This window comes from Chiloscyllium plagiosum, unplaced genomic scaffold (assembly GCF_037043375.1).
Source record: "Chiloscyllium plagiosum isolate Xiang-an unplaced genomic scaffold, Cpla_swu_hap1 HiC_scaffold_45, whole genome shotgun sequence".
Lineage (NCBI taxonomy): Eukaryota > Metazoa > Chordata > Chondrichthyes > Orectolobiformes > Hemiscylliidae > Chiloscyllium > Chiloscyllium plagiosum.
Genome location: NW_028270183.1, coordinates 54,653,226 through 54,660,049, shown reverse-complemented (window position 1 = coordinate 54,660,049; position 6,824 = coordinate 54,653,226). Strand labels below are relative to the sequence as shown.

At 42.3% G+C, this 6,824-nt stretch overlaps 1 non-coding gene across 1 annotated transcript; it reads right to left on the bottom strand.

Moving 5' to 3' along the window:
- Window positions 1-6,151: 6,151 nt before the first annotated feature.
- On the bottom strand, window positions 6,152-6,233 carry trnas-gcu (transfer RNA serine (anticodon GCU)). Its single transcript has one exon. It is a non-coding gene; the product is annotated as a tRNA-Ser (tRNA).
- Window positions 6,234-6,824: the final 591 nt, after the last annotated feature.

The window sequence follows — 6,824 nt, the reverse complement described above, 5'->3', positions numbered from 1 at the left end:
TCCCATCTGTTAGAATAACCATGTTAGCTTCACTTCACTTCTTTCATTTGTAAAGCGCAAAACTTTTTATTTTAAAGTTACATTCTCAGGTGAACTTGAACAATTGATGTCAGCCCCCCGTGTGCTGCTGTCTTTTCCACAATGTTTAGACTGATTCTAATTTTAATAAATGATTTAACAGAGGCTGACATGGATTCATGTAGTATTTGAGCAAAGTACAATGTAACTGTGCAAGTACAAATTCACCCCACAAATGTATATATGCGTGCGCGTGTGTGTGTGTGTGTGTGTGTGTGTGTAGGAGGGTCTCTGTGTGTAGATCGTGCAATGGGATCACCTGTACTGTGACATGAATCCAAGGTCCCGGTTGAGGTCATCCTCTTGGTTACCGAACTTAGCTATCAGCTTCTGCTCGGGCACTTTTAGCTGCTGCCTGCTCCGAATTCCGCCTTGGTGGATTGTCACCCCAAAGGCCGAGGTGGAATGTCCTGGACCACTGATGTGCTCTCCAAACGGGGAGGGGCACACCTGTCTGTTGATAGATATGTAGTGCCCATTCATCCGTTGCTGTAGCCTCTGCTCGATTTCACCAATGTACCATGCCTCAAAGCATCCTTGCCTGCAGCATCTTCTTTTTAGATTAGCGTCAGTCTAAACATTATGGCACGGACACAGCACACAGGAACTAACAACTTCAACATATTATCTGGACTGACACTAATTGTTAAAGTTTACCTAAGAATGTAACTATTAAAAGAAAGTTTTGCGAATCACATAACAAAGAAGCGAACCTAACATTGTCATCTTAACAGATGGAAGACTTAACAAATAATCAAGGTATTTTTCAATATATAATTTCAGTTACATCGCACTGTAAACTTTTGCTATAAATTCTGTTTCTTACAACTGTGCACTCCACAACTACCTGATGAAGAAGCATCTCTCCAATAGTTAATGCTTCCGATTAACCTGTTGGACTATGACCAGGTGTTATGTGATATTTAACTTCGTATTATAATGCGGATCTCACAATTAAAACAGAGATGAGGAAGCATTTATTCTCTCAGACAGTTCTGGAGCCGTGGACTTTCTTGTACAAGAAGGCTGTTGAGGAAAGGTCATTCGGTGTAATGAGACTGAGATCGGCAGATCTTCAAACAGCAACGACATCAAGCGTTATGGGAAAAGGCAAGAAAGTGCAGTTCAAGGTTATCAGATCTGACATGAAACCATTCAATACAGGAACAGACTTGACGGTCTGAATGGTGTCTTTCTGTTCACAAACTTGTTTGCCTAAATATGAAGCTGCAAAATCGACCTGAGTAAAATGTGCTAAATTAAAAATACGTGGACCCCCGGAACGCTGAACCGAGGTGAAATGTACAAAGAACATCACAGAACGGGCAGACAATGTGGGTAATTGATCCGGAGTGATCAGTATACCAAGGTAAACAGGAAAACCAATATTCATTATCTACATTAAACCTGGCTCCACCAGGCATGCAGTTAACTCTCACAAACCACCATTCCCCTTCCATTTTAGTGACGCCCTCTCCGTTCTTGATTTAAACTGATTGAACGTCAGGCAATTGCAGCTGACATTGCTGATGTGGACCTGTAACATGCAGGGAAGCGATTCGGATTGCTGCACAACATCATTCTGCTTCGAAAGATCAGGCAGTATTTCATATTGATTACTGCAAAAGGTTAACCTTTAACAAGCCAAGACAGTGAAACTATTGAATCCTCATCACTAGACTACCAGGGACGATTTCTGTTAACATCACCCTGGACACCATGTGATTCGTCATTCTATTCTGCTATCCTTCTGTGCATGGTCCCATCGGCTCCATTCCGGCCTTGTTGGTTGGTTTACAATACTGAGGCTATCCATTCATCTGCTGTATTTCAGTTTCTGATATATGAGACCTTCTCTCTGAGCTGGCAATGTGCTGGCTCAGTGGTGATAACACTGGTCTTGTACACTAGAAAAGTGCTTGAAATAGCCCATTCCTGTTTTTAATTCCAATAACTTGAGGACAACGGTTCAGCAGGACAGGAAAAAATGGGCGTGAGCAGTGATCCAGTTTGCCAGCAAGAACGAGGTGAGACAGTATATACTAGAGAGAGATGGGGAAAGAATGGGCAAGGAACACTGGGACTGGAGGGCTGAATGCTTCCTTTCTTTGCTGGTGTTGAAGTCTGAAATGGGACAATATCAGCCAAGTGGGTGAAATGTTACTTATTGCTTGTTTTCTCCTGAGGCCTGTGTCAATCTTGGGGAAATGTGTCTGCGTGCTTCAGTCTATGCGTAAAAATGGGCTTCAGCTCCCCGACCGGGTGTGAACACATTTTTCCCATCTCAAACTTCAATCCAATTTATTGTGTCTTACGAGATTAAAACGTTCCAAAGAAATTAGCTTTGAAATGAACACGTGAAACGTCAGAGATTGCAGACCAAGTGCTGGGAGGTGAGATGATGGGACCCATTTCTGCGCTGTAAATACTCGATAATCCAATCATTTTTGAGGGCAAATATATCTGCAGTGACATAATTCCAAAAACCGCGTTATGAAGAAACTGTGCAACTGCTTCTGCCCACATCCCTGGTGTTCTAGTGGTTAGTATTCGTCGCTTTAACTGAGTGGCCTGGATTTCATTACCGTTCAGGAAATCAGGACTTCTTGTTCCTGACGCAGAGAGAGCAGCTTTACCAGGAATCTGTTTCATGCCTTAGATGAGTCAATACCCCAGCCCTTGAATTAAGAGAAAAGTGCCTTCCCTTTCTCTACACCGTCGACAGTTCATCCTTCATTCTCCTCTGATTCCACTTCCCAAAGAATTTCAAAGAACTGACAAAACTGAGTCTCAGCTATTTCTTTTCTCTGCTATTCATACATAAGAGCTGCAGCGATTGAGTGGGTTGGTTTCTGAAAATGAAACGTACCTTATGAGCAATGTATGAGGCTATTCCAGGATTGCCTTCTCTGACAGCGCTGCGACATGACTGATGTTCTCTATGATATGGAAGTGCCAGTGTTTGAGTTGGGTAGACAAAGTTAAAAATTACACAACATCAGGTTTATTTGGAGACACCAGCTTTCGGAGAGCCGCTCCTTCATCAGGTAGGTGTCTTTCTGCAGAAACTTGATGTGTGTGTCAATATGTGCGATGTTGTGGAAGATCATCTGGACTTTAACCGACCGTTCGTGGTGTCGATGGTACCCATGACTTGGATGTGTTGGTATTGGACTGGGATGGACAAATTTAAAAAAAATCACAAAGCCATATTAGAGCCCAACAGTTCACAACCACCTGATGAAGAAACATTGCATGGAACACTGGTGCTTCCAAATATTGTTCGATACAATCTGATACCATGTGATTTTTAACTTTGATAACCCTTGGTAATGTTTAACTGATCGAAGACAGTAAAAGAATTTTCATTCCTGGAGATGAAAATTTCAAACATTATCCACCTCAGTGTAACAAAAAAGATTAGTTTGGATATGTGCTGAATCTCCACAATGCGCTTGCGCCAAGCAAAAGTCGAACCTGCACCCGCCTGATCCGTTGCCAGCTATCCGAATGGCTGTACCACTGGCCAGATGCACAGCTGAGATTTTACACGCTGCAGAGCTGTGTTGCTAACAATCACAGGAGCAAAAAAAGTAACAGTCACAAGGTGAGCAAATAACAAAGATAATCACCATCAATGATTCACTTCACATTGTCCTAAAAAAAACTACCATTCACAATTTGATCAGCCAATCAATGAGGTCACTGCTGATCAAGGAAATTACAACTTACTTTGCAACGTTTTCACCATAATTAGAGGTAAACTCCAGCCTCATCATAACATCGCATATTCCCATTAATTTTCAGATTTAGATTATGTTAATGACCTGTCCGTATTTGCAGGAAACTGAATAACATGAAATTAGTGAAAACGTCCTTCCGTTGATGAAACCTAGTGCAGACTCGGCCAGAAAAGAAAAGTCAAAGACTTGAAACATCACTTCCATTTCTCTCCTGAGTTGAATATTTGCAGGACTTGTCTTTAATATCTAATGAATTAATTATTTTCCCATGACAGAATCTTCATAAATCAGTTAACATCTGAGGTGTTGAAACCTATTTTACTTCAGATTAAAATAGTTGAATACCCTTTCCTCCAGCCTAATGTCCCAATACTGCGTCCTCTTCCATGCAAATAAAACCTGTTCCAGGAGAGGTTGGAGCTCCCAACCTGACGTTCCAATGCTCCATGCTGCTCCATGTCAATAGAAGCTACTCTAGTTGAAGTTGCAGCTCCCAGTCTGTTGTCCCAATGCTCCCTGCTCCATTTCAATCGAAAAGGTCCAGTTGATGTTGGCTCTACCAGTCTGATGTCCCAATGTTCCCTGCTGCGTCATGTCATTAAAAGCAGCTCAAGGTGAGAGTGGAGCTCCCAGACTGATCTCGCAAAGCGCCCTGCTCCATATCAACTGAAGCTGCTCCAAATAATGTTGGATCCCGCAGTCTGATGTCCCAATGCTCCCTGCTGCTCCATGTCAAGCGAAGCTGCTCCAGGTGAGGTTGGAACTCCCAGCCTGCTGCCCCAAATCTCCCTGCTCCATGTCAATAATAGCTGCTCCAGGTGTGGTTAGAACTCCCAGACTGATGTCACAATGCTCCCTGGTCCATGTCAACAGACGCTGCTCCAGATGAAATGGGAGCTCCCATCCCTGGCAGCTCAGATACCGCTATACCATCATAGAAATACTGCCCACTGACCATTTCCACCACTGGAGCCATTGGTGCATTATCCACATCATGAGAACGTAATCGTACTTTTAATCACCACCGAATCATTATTTTCAAAAGGACTTCTTTCTTAAAACTTATTTTGAATGTGCATATTGCAGTCAATCCGAAGTAAGATAATCGTGCTAATTGACGTATGCTCACTAGAAATCATATTCTATTTTTCATGTTGTGTAACTGCTACTTAGCAAGGACAATGTTTGTAATGGAATCACTCTTTTATTTCAAGTGAGGGAATTTGGTTTCTTTTATTTAAATTAAACTTGGTCACCGTGTCAAATGATCAAATAGATCTCAATTTCTGAACAAAATTGGTAATGTTGTCATCCACCTTGAAATGTGGTGTCTACTTCTTTCAGCCACATGGATATTAGAACAAACTGTCTGTTAATGACATGCGTATAAAGACATTTTAAATCAGTTTTCATGTTAATGCTGCATAAATCTTCTGTTATTGATACACAGTTTAGATTCCGTCCCTGCAGTTAACTTGCTAACTTCTCCAGTTGTTCATAGTTCAATATGATGCATCAAGTGTGTGCATAACGAGAGGGAGCTTGCTTCCCACATCTTGTGTTTATATGTGTCTTATGTCCAGCCTTCATCAATGGCGAGAGCAAGGAGAAAGGATGAGACCAATGTGTAAGTCTGTCCGTGCCCATGCACGGCACCCACATCGGAAATTCTCTTCTGTGCTTTTTGGAGCCAATTTTCCGGTGCCCCTACATCCAGCCCCTGCCACTTTTGAAATATCTCCATTGTTTGGTGCTGTCTCTCTGTGCTCTTTTCACCAAGATGAATCACTTCTACCCAACCTGCTACAGATTTCATCTGACAAAACACTCATTAAGAATCGCATGCATCAACATGCACTTCGCATCTCTCGTTATTTGGTTTTCCTAGATCTCTTTCATACGATAAAGGTTCACAGCAACTTGACTTGGAAAATCCAATCGCGTTCCTTTTCATTATGGCTGGAAATGTGTTGCTGGAAAAGCGCAGCAGGTCAGGCAGCATCCAGGGAACAGGAGAATCGACGTTTCGGGCATAAGCCTTTCTTCAGGCTTATGCCCGAAACGTCGATTCTCCTGTTCCCTGGATGCTGCCTGACCTGCTGCGCTTTTCCAGCAACACATTTCCAGCTCTGATCTCCAGCATCTGCAGACCTCACTTTCTCCTCACAGATTCCTTTTCATTATCCCAATACAGTCTACATTTCAATGCAGTTTAGGCAACAGACTCAAATTATTCTTTTAGATTTTATTATAGCGTCGATGCATATAAACAAACCATTGGACAGCTGTGATCATCCAAAGATTGCAAAATTGAAAATCGTTGATAACGACGACGAGAGTGGGATTCGAACCCACGCGCGTAAAACGCAATGGATTAGCAGCCCATCGCCTTAACCTCTCGGCCATCTCGCCACATAAGCCCAGGGCACATTTGACCTTATGAATAAGTGAATTGCGTAAATTATGCTGAGCAGCAGATATTTCTCCCTGATATTGGTGAAATGATAAATTGTACAGTACGGTTCCAAGAGTATCGTCTTACCTCTGATTTGTGGAGCAAACACACTCCCACTGTGACACTCTGCTCACAGTGATCTAAACAAAAATGAAGCAATGACGATGTAACAAAGTCTGTTGAATTTTGTGAAGATTTGAAGTCAACGGAATGAAGAGCCCGTGACAGCAGGAGTTGTAAAGTTGTCTGTGAGGAATTGTTTTCCAGACTGGAGGAGAGTGCATAATACTCAATGTCATTATTCAGAACACCTTTCTTCCACTCAGATATTTTTGACACGCACCTGTGTACACAACAGACAATTTCAAAATCCTAAATAAAGCTCTGCCGACAATTGAATTCAACAATGCAAAAACCTTGATCTGTATCATTTTCCTGGTGGTGTGACACCAAGTCACTGTATGATCACAGCAACACAGTGAGCAAGTGTCAGAAGGAAAATGAGTGCACTGCCAGAGCGAATGCTGGGAGCAACAGTTGACACACTG